This window comes from Pan troglodytes, chromosome 1 (genome assembly GCF_028858775.2).
Source record: "Pan troglodytes isolate AG18354 chromosome 1, NHGRI_mPanTro3-v2.0_pri, whole genome shotgun sequence".
In the NCBI taxonomy this organism is placed as follows: Eukaryota; Metazoa; Chordata; class Mammalia; order Primates; family Hominidae; genus Pan; species Pan troglodytes.
In genome coordinates, this window is record NC_072398.2 from 185,090,379 (window position 1) to 185,104,717 (window position 14,339).

The following is a 14,339-nucleotide window of genomic DNA, read 5'->3' on the forward strand; positions in this document are numbered from 1 at the left end:
ATCCCTAGACCTTACCAGCCCATTTAAACCATTCTTGGCACACTGCCAATGTAATGTATAACGCCAGTGTAATGAAGCTTCACTGCATTTTTAGTCCACCTATCTTTTTTGGCTCCACTGCTCAACAGCACCTGATAGTATCATTCACTCTTCTGTCCTGGAAGACTTTTCTTGCCATGAAGCCACATTCTCTTGTTTTTCCTCTTATCCCTGCAAACACACCATTTAAACACCTTTGCAGGCCCATCCTTCATCACCTTAGACCCTTAAATGTGGACTGCCCTTGAAGTTCTGCTTGTACACTCTCCTTTCTCTATGTATTTTACAATCTCAAATTTGTATCTCTATCCCAGATCTTTTTGCTGACCTCTATAGTTGTACATACAACTACCTTGTCCTTAATATGTCTAAAACTCAGCTGATCTTTCTACTCAGTCACGCTCCTTCTCTGTTGTCTATTTTGATGATGGTACCACCAAACCCAGGGTCATTCTTCATTTTTCACTTTCTCTCACTCTCTACATCCATTATTCATCAAGCTCGGCCAATTCTACTTCCAAAATATCTATCTTTAATCTGTCAATTCACTTCTATTTCCCCGGGCACAAGCCACCATCATCCTATAACATCCTCCTAATTGGTCTCCCTTTCATTCAGTTTTGTCCCCCTTGATTAATGTTATATCAATGTAAATATCATATATAGTACCTGTTTTCTGAGTGATAACTGTGGGTATAATGAAATAAATACTGAAGTCAAAAATAACTTTTTTTTTTTTTTTGAGATGAAGTCTCATTCTGTCACCCAGGCTGGAGTGCAGTGGCGCGATCTTGGCTCACTGCAACCTCCGTCTCCCAGGTTCAAGCGATTCTCCTGCCTCAGCCTCCCAAGTAGCTGGGATTACAGGCATGCGCCACCACGTCCGGCTAATTTTTGTATTTTTAGTAGAGACAGGGTTTCACCATGTTGGTAAGGCTGGTCTCGAACTCCTGACCCCAGGTGATCCACCTACCTCGGTCGCCCAAAGTGCTGGGATTACAGGCGTGAGCCACTGTGCCCGGCCAAAAATAACTTTTTTAAATGTGTCCTTTCTCTCTTATAATTCTGCAATGGTAAAGTCTAAAATCCTTTCTGTAGTCTACAGGGCACTACTTGGCTCTGACTGCCTCCCTCCTCAGTATCATTTGCATAATTCTCCGGTCTTATTGGAGTTTTGGACTCAGGCTTGCCATGCTTTCTTTCACCTTCAGGTCTTCACACTTATTGTTCTCCTGGTCTGGATTACTTTTCTTTATCTCTTTTTATACATTCCTGGACTTCAGCTTAAACTTCGTTTCCTCTGGAAAGTTTTTCTACAGTTTCCCCAGCCTCCTTTCATATAGTATCCAAATATTCCTTTAATTCCTCAATCATACCTACTTCACTGGTTATTATAATTATTTGCTAAATTATCTGTTTTATTTGACTGTTAGCTCCAGGAGAGTAGGAATTAGTCTTGCTCTCAAGGACATTCCTGGCACCCAGCAGAATACCTAGCCTAGTAGGCAACAAATGAATACTGGATGAATAAATCTATGAATCCATCAAGTAAGTAAATGGTTCATACTATTATTGTTATCATCATTATAAGGCAATTATAAGACAATAGGGTCCTGCCTACCAGTTTGGAGTTGCATTGATGAAAACTATCAATTGCAATAATTTCAGCAAGAAGCTTTACTAGGGGAAGAATATGCTCTATTATCACATATTATTTACTGACAGTCTCCTGGCTGGTAGTTACTCCATGGAGAGTCGGAATGCTTTAAGAAGAGAAAAATATTACCGAGGAAGAAAATCTATGTTAATATCATTTACTATCTAGTCTTAAAAGGAACATTATCTCCTGACCTCGTGATCCACCTGCCTCCGCCTCCCAAAGCGCTGGGATTATAGGCGTGAGCCACCATGCCTGGTCAAGAACACAAAATTTAAAGTTTGGAAAACTAGGCTTCTGTCGTGGCTCAAAAACATGTAACTGTGTGACCTGGGATTCCATCTACCTCAAAGGCTTAGATACAGCAGTTGTAAAAGTCAAATAAAGTAATGTACATGAAAATACTTTAGACCAGTCACAGTGGCTCACACCTGTAATCCCAGCACTTTGGGATGCCGAGGCGAGAGGATTGCTTGAGCTCAGGAGTTCGAGACCAGACTGGGCAACATGGTGAAACCCCATCTCTACAAAAACTACAAAAAATAGCTGGGCATATTGGCATGTGCCAGCGGTCCCAGCTACTCAGGGGGCTGAGGTGGGAAGATCACTTGAGCTTGGGAGGCAGAGGCTGCAGTAAGCCAAGATCACACCACTGCACTCCAGCCTGGGCAACAGAGAGAGATTCTGTCTCAAGAAGAAAAAACAAAAACAAACAAACAAAAACCTTTATTCTATAAATAATGTGTTATTCTCATTTGAGTTTGATGAACAGCTTGATGATATTAACAGGATATTTCTACATGGTATAAAGAAACTAGGACTCAGTCAGAAAAATATGTGAATGCAATTCTGCTACTTACTTCCTTATAAAATCTTGGTCAGTCATTAAACCTTTCTAAACCTCATTATTCTTACCTGTTCACCTGAGATAAAAATACCTACTCTGCCTTTCTCACAAAAGTTATTCCTAGGCTTAAATTTTTAAAATAAACTTAAAAGTTTAAAGTAAGACACTTTGGATTAATAATAAGAAATTGACCAGGTGTGGTGGCTCACACCTGTAATCCCAGCACTTTGGGAGGCTGAGGCAGGAGGATCCCTTGAGCTCAGGAGTTCAAGACCAGCCTGAGCAACACAGTGAGACCTCGTCTCTAATAATAAAGCTCAAAAAAAATTAGCCAGGAGTGGTGGTGCACGCCTGTAGTCCCAACTATTCAGGGGACCGAGGTGGGAGGATCGCTTGAGACCAGAGGTGAAGGTTGCAGTGAGCCAAGATCACGCTACTGGACTCCAGCCTGGGTGACAGAGCAAGACCCTGTCTCAAAAAAAAGAAAAAAAAAAATAGGAAGAAGAAACTGCATTTTTCTAATCTAACCCACCAGTAGCGAAGCTCTAAAGCTAAGTGATAAGATGCTATTCTCTAAAAACTAACCCCACCCCCAATACTCCATCCCTATCACTCCACCCCAAATATTCAAGGTATATTGTTTTAACAGTCTCCAAAATTTTATTACCATTTGGATCCCTCAAATTGATACATTTTGATACTTTCTGCCAACGATGATATTTCCCAAAGAACTTTAAGTAATGTTTGACTATATTGAACAAAATAAAAGATATTAAACTATATTCTGAAGTTACAAAGAAAGTTATACATACTAAATCCTAGAGAAATAACCAGTCACTCTCTTTCATTGTCCACAAAGCAAACTTCTAAAGGTATTAAATAAAACATGAAATGGTGCCATTCATGGCCAGGCGTGGTGGCTCACGCCTGTAATCCCAGCACTTTGGGAGGCCAAGGCTGGTGGATCACCTGAGGTCGGGAGTTTGAGACCAGCCTGACCAACATGGAGAAACCCCGTCTCTTCTAAAAATAAGAAAATTAGCAGGGCGTGGTAGCGCATGCCTGTAATCACAGCTACTCAGGAGGCTGAGGCAGGAGAATCTCTTGAACCCAGCAAGTGGAGGTTGCGGTGAGCCGAGATTGCCCCATTGCACTCCAGCCTGGGAAGCAAGAGCAAAACTCCGTCTCAAAAAAAAAAAACAAACCACGAAATGGTGCTATTCCCACAGATGAGGATTCACTGCCTATATGCACTACTCATTATTCACAATGACTAAAGCCATAAAATATTTCCAAAGAAAAGACAAAGGCCAAGTGTCCAAAGGCAGTAACCGCTACCCCCACAAGTAAATATGCAAGCCAGGAGTCACAAGGCTGGTCCTTGTCCTTTATGTCAACAGTCACCAGCGTGGAGATGACTATGGGTCAAAGCTGTCTATGCCTGAGGCAACTCCCTCCCTGGGACTCAGCCTGGCTCATTTGCTATTGAATTCTCACACTATACGTACATTGATCCCCACTGCAGTAGCAGCACTCTTTCCAGAGAAGGAAATTAACAGACTCTAAGAAACATAACCCAATAATCCACTCCATTGGAAGTGGATAGAGAATTGGGTTTTGGAGACAATAACTTTTCAACTAACATTTAAAATCAACCAGGCAAGGTGCTGTGGCTCACGCCTGTAATCCCAACACTTTGGGAGGCCATGGCGGGAGGATCACTTGAGCCCAGAGTTTGAGACCAGCCTAGGTAACATAGTGAGAACTCAAGAAAAACAAACAAATCAATGACGAAAAAAAGGTATTCTCTGCCACTAAAATATTATATGTCTCTTGATATAACTCATAATTAAACCCACATAATGTAACTAACATAAATAACACTGCTTGGGGTTAGGGTAGGAGTGGTGAACATTCTAGGGCCTACTCAGAATCCACTGCTGATGACAATACCATTGTCAAAGGACAAAATTACAACAGATTTAGTTTAAAGATCAAACTGACTTTCAGTTTAAAGATCAAACTGACTTTTGTTTGCAATTCTGTAACATCTCATTCTTTAAAATAGAATGCGTGTTCTGCTGAGCTAAGCAGAGGGGGCTGGCTTTCTAAGCAGAAAATGGGTTAAGAAAGCACAAACAGGGAACAAAAAGCAGATTATTCATTACAAAGTGACTCTCCTTATAGAGTTAAAACAGAACTTTCTTATCATGCTAGCTCAGGTAAACTGGGTCACCTCTGGTTACAGTGAATTTCATGGTTTTGTTGTTGTTTTTTAAACTGGCCTGTTTCAGTTCAGTTTGATTACATGGCCAAATAAGTTTGGGGGAGGTAATAAGAGACAAGGAGTGCTTGTAGTGTTCAGGAGGGGGTTAAAGTTTGAATTTGTTCTAACACACCAGTAGAAATAGAAAAAGAAAATAAGAAAAAAAACTCTACCAATATTTTTAAAGGGTAAAAAAAAAAGGGGGGACAGTAAGGCATAGAGATGTAGGACATGGAATACAAAAAATAATATGGCAGAAACAAGTCCAAATATATCATTAATCATAATAAATGTACACAGACAAACTTTTCATTACAAACAGGACTTTTTTTTTTTTCTTTAAAGAAAACCTACTGTATGCCATTTGCAAGAGATATACCAAAAGCAAACTGATATGAAAAGGTTGAAATAAAGGGATAGTTGGTTTCTGGAAAAACTAACAACAACAAAAAAAATCTTCCATGAATTTTTGTTGTTGTTATTTTAATTTTTTTTGAGACACGGTCTTGCTGTCACCCAGGCTGGAGTACAGGGGGCACAATCATGGCTCACGGCAGCATCGACCTCCTAGGCTCAAACGATCCTCCCACTTTAGCTTCCCAAATAGCTGGAACTACAGGTGTGCACCACCACGCCTGGCTACTTAAATTTTTTTTTTTAATTTGTACAGACATCTCACCATGTTGCCCAAGCTGGTCTCCAGCTCCTGGGCTCAAGTGATTCACCCACTTGGCACTCTCAAAGTGCTGGGATTATAGGCATGAGCCACTGTACTCGGCATTCCACTGATACTTGATAATGAAAAAAAAGAGTCTTAATACCCAATATTAGAAATACAAAGAGAAACAGAAGAACAAATCAGCAAAGGTTTAAAAGAAAAAAAATTATATATATATATAAACAAATTGATCTCAATAAATAACAAAATAAACAAAATGGACGAACTCTTAAAAACATATACCTTACCAAAACTACCTCAAGATGAAAAGTAGGAAACTTACATTATATACATGAGCATTTTAAAAAACTGAATCATACATTATTCCTGAGTTGGGTTTACCAACAAAATGTGAATGTGGTTATACAATAAAAAATTCACAAATGTTATATACCTCAAATAAATTGAGAAAAAATAAAACAATATCAGATGATATAGAAAGGCATGTCAAACAGGTATACAAAGAATCAAAAGCTAGGCGCAGTAGCTCATGCCTGTAATCCCAGCACTTTGGGAGGCCAAGGTGGGCAGATCACCTCAGGTCAGGAATTCGAGACTAGCCTGGCCAACATGGCAAAAGCCTGTCTCTATTAAAAATACAAAAATTAGCCAGGCGTGGTGGCAGGAACCTGTGATCCCAACTACTCAGGAGGCTGAGGCTGGAGAATCACTTGAACCCAGGAGGCGGAGGTTGCAGTGAGCCAAGATTGCACCATTGCACTCCAGCCTGGGTGACAAGAGCAAAACTCTGTCTCAAAAACAAACAAACAAACAAACAAACAAAAGAATCACAGGAACAGAGATCTTCAAGACTTTAGAAAAAGGAAAGGGAGAGAGCTAAAAAAAGGTGGAGGTCTTTACATTGAGAAATAAATGGTGCAAACTCAAATGCTTTAATAAGCCAGTAAGGTAATATACTGTACTTTATCAAATCTGAAAAACTATCAATTGCAAAAGACACCGTTATTTTTTGTAACAGTAAGAAACATTTTTTAAAATGCAAAACAAAAATAAGCCTGGCCACTTAACGTATAACACAGCATCAAGAGTAACACCGCTATTTCAAAGCTGTTATAAAGTAAAAAGATGTGAGCCTTAGAATAGATGAAATTCAGTAAATATATAAAGCAGCAGAGGATAAAACAAAAGGGGACTGATAGAGACTATGTTGGTTGATTTTTCTTTAAATCTCCAAAGGTGGCTAAATAAAATATATCTACAGGAAACAGTCACCAGACCACCAATTTGTGATCTAGATTTACACAGAGAACACCAGAATTTAATTCAGAGGTGATCAAGGGATGTAACTGTAAATCACTGTAAGATTTCTGAATCAAACAGTTCCCTCTACAGAATACATGGCATCTACAGGAATGTATTGTTAACACAGACTCCAGATAGCCAAGGAACTCTAAAGATCTGAGGCTGGACTGATTATCCTTGTCTACAAAGATACTGGAGTTACCCATAATGACTATATAATATTTGAAAATTAGGTACTCAGGTTTTAACTGCATGGGGATTATCAGAAGGTTGATAGGTAGAAAAGGAGGATAAAACCACTCAGGAATGGGCGGAATGTCAGAAAAAAATGACTATGAAAAAAACAAACAAAGGTACAAGACTGGTGTAGCTGCAACATAGAATAGGAATACATGAGTCAGGGCAAAGAAGAGGGACAAGAGTGAGATAAATTCCTTAACCTTCAAAGCCATCTAATTTACTGACTTGATGAAAATATCTTAGTGGTACTAAAAACTGAAGAGTACAAACTGAAATGTTTCCTTTATCAAGCTTCCCACAGAAAAGAACAAGGAAATGTAGAACAACAGAAGCAAATAATTAGGTTACATTTTTATCCATGTCATCAGCCTTTTTAAAATGAAATTTCAAGGAGAAATTGAATGTTTGAAATCTACCTGGTTCTTGAAGATTTTGTTTTTAAGGACTAAAAATTAGCTGAATCACATTTTGTAAGATGACCATAATTTATGACAGTCATAATTTGCAAAATAAAAAAAGTCCCAAGAAGGCTTTCTCAATAATAATGCTTCCCAGTATGCATTATGTTGTCATATATTCTCCAAAATAATTAAGTACCCGTAAACAATGACACTCTAAGTACTCTCGTTTTTGAACAGCAAAGGCAAAAAGCAAGCAGGGGGTTGGGGGGGGGGGGTGCATAAAAATACTACACAATTTAGTTTTTGCCTGAAGGCAATAATTTTATCAGCACAACAAATATTTTCAATTCAGAACCTGGGAAATTGCACTGTCTATACAATGAAGACAGATTACTATATGTGCCTTATGGGCAAATAATGTGGAAATTATGGCACTAAGAGAGTTGATAACAAAAATTTGCTTATGGTGGCTAGTCCCTGACCTTTCAAAGTTAAAATCATCCCCCATAAAGTTGATTGGGAAACAGGGCAAGTATAAAAGCACCTCCTTCAATTCACAAGGAACTTCAATCTCAAATGTCTCTCCATGTGTAGATGCTTCAAAAGTAGATGTAAGATGAAAGCCAATTTTTACCACAAAAAAGACCCAACTTGAACAGCTTTTCAAGCAAAACAGTGTCAATTCCTACACCAACAGAGGCTCCTCTAGTGTAAAGAAAAGATGCTCACACATAGTCTCCCAGATGTCCTTTTACCATTAAGATGTAGGGATGTTGTAGTGTGTGACTGTGCAGACTGAAACTGCTACAGTTCTTTTTCTAACACACAGGAAGCAAGCTTGAGAATGAGGCCAAAACACAGAGGAAGGCAAAAGAGCAATGAAGCTGAGCAAAGACACCAGATTACCCAACTCTGAAACCCATCCAACCTCTGGACTTCATTGTTGTGAGTCAATACATTTACCTAACATTTAAACCACTCAGAGTCAAAATTTCTGTTACTTGTAGTTGAGTACCCTAACCTATACATCTAGCCTGGCCATACACCTACTTGTCTGTCCTTGAGGAAGCAACTGAGCTTCACGTATCTGTAAAAATGGCCAATAAGAAAGTCCTCCACATCGTCCACTGCTATCACCCCCCCTCCAATCTGTTATTATTTCTTGCTTTTTTTGACCACAACAGTCTCATAATTGGTCTTTTTGCTGCAGCCCTTGCCTCCACTGTCTACTCTCAATATACCAGTGGAGTACAGAAATGAAATGAAATTTGGCTGTGGTTATATGACTAGAACATGGCAGAACTGTAATTTGAACAAAATAGACAAGGTCTTTGCTGTCACGGAACTTCTAAATGCACTATTTACTATTCTGCTACCTCCCCAAGAAACTCTGCAGAAAAACCTGGAGGTATCAAAGTAGGCTGTGTCTTAGCTGATCTTCTGGAAAAGTTTTAGGAAATCTATTTCACCAGAAAGCAATTAGCGAAGCCAAATATTTATTTGGATTTTCACCTTCAAATCTGAGGTTACCCAGTAGATTACCTGTACCACCAGGCACACATTACCTTTTTGTGTTTATTTATATAAATCTATTAATAAAACTTACCTTTAAATCTTTATATTATAATGTAACTATTTAAAACAAATAATCTAAACTGCTGCTTTTCAAGCATTAGCTCTGTTTTGGAATGTTCCAAAGCAATCTTCTGGAGAATGAACCTTAAAGTTTATTTTTTTAAAATAGGCAAAATAAGCTGGGTGCGGTGGCTCACATCTGCAATCCCAGCAATTGGGAGGCCGAGGCGGGTGGATCACCTGAGGTCAGGAGTTTGAGACCTGGCTGGCCAACATGGTGAAACACCGTCTCTACTAAAAATACAAAAAATTAGCCAGGTGTGGTGGCACATGCCTGTAATGCCCCAGCTACTCGACTCGGGAGGCAGAGGCAGGAGAATCACTTGAACCTGGGAGGCAGAGGTTTCAATGAGCCAAGATCACGCCACTGCACCTCCAGCCTGGGTGACAAAGACTCCATCTCAAAAAAAAAAAAAAAAAGTAGACAAAATAAAGAGGGGAACAATTTTTTGTAAGTATAAGGCTGTAGGAAAAGATCTTCCAGTGCTATGTAATCTGGCAGTTTAGAACTCCTGCTAGATAGAAACAAAGACTCGAGAGGAAGGGCATCAGTAAACAAGGTAGCAAATACTAGAGACTGACTCAGGCATCAGGGAGAAAATGAATGATTTAACACAAAACAGAAAATATTTCCCATTCAACAAATAGGATTCCCTTTCTGAATCCTAGCAACTAAAGAGAAATAAAGATATAAATAAGCAGTGCAACTAAATGGGCTTACAGAGCCAGCCATTTTTAATTAGCAGCTGCTTGAACATACATCACTACTTATGAGAGGTCATCTGAGTACAGTACTAAATAAATACTACTCAAAATAACCCCAAGAAATCAAGGGACAAATCTCATCGAATCAACTGTGCTAACAGGAGAAATTAGTATAAGGCGCTGGAGTTTATGTTATTGACTTTTAAAGCCCAGGTCATACTGGACAACTGCTAAAGATTCAGTGGGTTCTCCCTACGGGCTCTGAATGTTTACAGCACCATCAATAAGAAGTACATATAATAACTAGAAACAATACAATTTGTTTAAATTTATATTTTAAGTTTACTAATCCTATACATTTTCTACCTGAGAACTTTAAAGAAACTAAAATAATGTTAATTCATGATAATTTTAAAATCCTTAGGTATTTTGTACAAAAAAAGTGCTTTATAAATAATGTCAAATAAACAAAATGAAAACAACAGAAATAGCTACATTTCATGACTAAACCATCACAGGTTGATTGATTAGCTCAGTGATTTACACTAGAATCTTCATTATGTCAATTCTCAAAAACATTTAGTGATAGACTAGAAGCTGGCTTGCTCTTTGCTAACAAGACTAAGATGAGATAATCTACAAAGCATGAAAAAAAAATCATCAAATTTGGCATGTATTCTTTTAGTGCTAAGGATATTCATTAAAACTCAGTTGAAGGTTGCCTATCAGTCTATTTTCATTCACTGTTATATCTTACATACCTCTTCATCTAACAAACTACCTATGATTTAAGAAGGAAAAGATGGTAGGTAGGTAGGTAGGTAGACAGGTAGACAGACAGACGGATGGATGGACAGACAACACAGACAGACAATAGATAAGTGGATGGAATGTATATATGCCAAGTGATAATTTAGAAAAGTTCTTAAAACTATGCATAGAATCAAGCATATACTACCATACATGTGACTTAATCGGGGGCAGATCAGGCATGGTGGTCAGGAACAGAATATGTTCACCGTAAACAATCTGTCAGCAGTAATGTCTAATGTTCTAAATTAGGCTTGTATCCCATACAGGTCTGATTTAGTTGCTCTACTCACTAAATACAGTGTAAATAAGCCCAAGCAGCATTTTTCTATCAAAATAGCAAGATTTTAGATAAGTTCTCTAATTATAACTATACATCAAAGAATAGAGGAACTTAGCTGCACTCCACTCTGCCTCCTATCTCAAATGAATTAAATAAATTATAACAATCTGTTCAGTACATTTACAAGAGACATTAAAAGGAAGGAGATCAGTGAAAAAGGTTTTCTTTTACTCACCTGTAACCCTCTCCTTCTCAGAATACTGGAATCATCCATAATAGATACCAGACAAAAAAAAGCCACTCCCCAGACAGTCAACTACTAGTGCCTACTTACTGCTGGATAAAGAGGCAAACAATCCTTTCAGCACACCACTAACCCACTGTTCCACTAAACCAGTTATCCCTCTGTCCAGCGTAAGTATACAATCACTGCCTCATATCAGAATCACGTCTTTCTTCACAGAAGTATAGATACATCTCATCTGAAGCACTGCCAAATAGCGGAAAGACTTCATATTTGTTTTCATTTTCCATGCATACCCCTTTGGTTGAAATTATTTGAAGTACTAAGAAAAGAACAAAAGGTTCCGGGGGAAAAATTCCAATCTTTGATATCCTGACTTTGCTGCTTATTAAAAAGGTTTAGCAAACAAAACAAGAGTCTCCACCTACAGCTACTAAGCTTATAAAATCCATGTCACGTTTTCCTTTCCAGAAACAAAACCACTCCACATACGTTTTTAAAAAGATGACAATTCTTCAGAAATACAAAGAAAAACATACGATTCTGATGCCTGTATTTTAGACTCAAAATGATATAAAACCAGTTATTGTTTTGACTAAGTCGGCAAAATTCCTTTCATCCTTTGTACAGACAAAGCAAATGTCAGATTCTTTCGATACTGTCAGGGGCTCTTTTGTTTCTTTATCGCTAGACTCACTGGTCTTCACTTCTTGGACAGTAACGAAAGCCTCTTTCTTCAGGAGCTAGATCATTGCTAAGGTCGGTTTCCCTGCTCTTTTATGTGCAGGAGGGGGCTAGTCCACGTGTTGTGAGTTCTGAGCATGGACAAATTCATTCAGCTATTCATCACTTACAGTGCTGTCACAGGAAACGCTCCCCATTCCCCCAGACTTCTAAAAGGGCACAGCATGAAAAAGTCTCATTTTATCCAAGCTTTAATGATCTCAAGAATTGTTTCTTTGGTTACTGGCTGCCATTTTTAAAGTAGAACTTCAGCCAAGTTTAAAGATGCTTCTGTTTCTTAATTCATGGCTCAAAATACATAATCTTTTAGATTTTAAGAGTGAAAGATTGTTCTCATGATATGATTCTGTTCCTTACACACTCCATAAGCAACGTTTAAACTTTCCAACTTTATGGTAATTGTCAGAATCTTAGTAAACACAAAGGAAAGTTGCTGATCTTTCTAACAAGTCACACACACAAAATTGTTAGTGAAGGCAGCATTATATTTTTAGGAAGTGAGTTTAACACATTAAATTCTATCATTTTTTCCAAACTATAAGACATGCTACAATAATTACTCTCCAACAAAATTCAGGAGACATGAATCCAAATTCCCTAATTTGACAGATAAAGGTATGTATAAAGCACACAATCAGCCAGTTATACTACCTAAGGTGTAAATATAGCAATAACTAAAGGCCAGATTCAGTCTGCACCCAAAAAGGAAGAAAAGCAGTCCCTCCTATAATTATGACAGCTGCAACCAACAGTCTAGGGCTTGAAGGAAAGTCTATTTACAAGATCATTTTCTGGTCGTTTTACAACTGATTATAGTCACAAGAAATTGCCACACTGCTGAAAATAGCACAAAAAACAGGATACATGTCCCTTTCATTCAGCAGAAATCTTCTAATCCTTAGCATAACCAGTGTGGTCTTTCATTGTGAGAGCTAATAAATCCACATCTCCACGGATTCCTTCTCCCATCTGCTGCTTTGAATAACTAACGGCTGGATTATGTCTATGGGGAAAACAAACACAAGACCTGAACAGACAGCTGATTTGCATAGGGTATGCTGTACACTGTATGACTGTCTGCAAAGTCATAGGCCTTTAAAGTCATAGAACTCCTCTATCAAAATAGGTTTAACTAGCTAAAACATATGTATCAGCAGAGAGGAAGTAGGAGTGGCTTCTAATTTATTCAACCCGATAATCAGTAAAAATATTAAAAAGATGCATTCTGAGAAGCTATTCAGACAAAAGATTCAAAATTCAAACTCTTTATTCATTTACTAATTCAAGAACCATTTATTTTGCCAACCACTGAGATAGGGATGAGGAAAGATTACCAAAATCAACATTAACCATAAACTAATAATCCTATTCTAGAAGAGCTAAAATCCAATGGGGAGGCCAAATACAAACAAGTAATTATGACACATGAGAAGTGTGCTAAAAGGTATGACAAAGTGCTATGGGAGTGTCAAAGAAGGCTCAATTCATTATAGTGGAAAGCCTACAAAAAGGCTTCAAGTGGAAGTGCCATTTGGTCACTAAAACTAACGTTATGGGATTATCAACCTTTCGCCAAGACAGGTTTCCTTTCCCAAAACGTTGTACACAGCTTAAAAATCTTCAACCTGGCCAGGTGCAGTGGCTCACCCAGCACTTTGGGAGGCCGAGGCAGGTGGATCATCTGAGGTCAGGAGTTCGAGACCAGCCTGGCCAACAAGGCGAAACCGTGTTTCTACTAAAAATACAAAAATTAGCCAGGTATGATGGCAGGCACCTGTAATCCCAACTACTTGGGAGGCTGAGGCAGGAAAATCATTCAAACCCAAGAGGCAGAGGTTGCAGAGCTGAGATCATGCCACTGCACTCCAGCCACTCAAGGTTAAAAAAAAAAAAAAAAAAACTTCAGTCCTCACTATCTAAAAAATTAAGTAAAAGGCGTCTCCCCTTGGCATTCAAGACACCCCATATCATGGAAACAACAGATTTTATCTTCAGTAGTACCTTATTGTAACTTAACCTTCCAATTGGAAAGAACAAGGCACAGTTTCCTGAACATACCCCATCTTTCCCCACCTCAAATCCTTTGTGGATAAACAAGAATACAACCATCTACCTTATAAGGTTGTTGAAAGGAATCATTTATGAAACATGTATGAATGATTCACAACTTTTTTCAGTATCTCTCACAGAGTAGTGTGTAACCTGCTCAAAATTTCCTGCCATAACCTGGTTTCCTTAAAGCCTGTTTGGTTCTCAAAATTTATGCAAATTTTGCATTCTTCTCTGTAAGATAATAAACCTTTATTTGTTTATGTTACAGTAATATTTGTAGTAACTGATTAAACTGTAGGAAACAGAAGAAGAGTAACCAGAGAGGTGGAAGGAAATCAAGACTGCAAATGCTATTAAAGAAGCCAAGAAAAGATAGTCAGGGACTGCTGAACAAATGCTGCCTGGAGGCCCATCATTAAAGAATGTCATCCAATT

The 14,339-nt window shown here is 38.3% G+C and overlaps 1 protein-coding gene across 9 annotated transcripts in view; it reads right to left on the minus strand.

Moving 5' to 3' along the window:
* MAST2 (microtubule associated serine/threonine kinase 2) overlaps window positions 1-14,339 on the minus strand; it is a 236,294-nt gene that overhangs the window by 162,408 nt on the left and 59,547 nt on the right. The gene's annotated exons all lie outside the window — the stretch shown is intronic.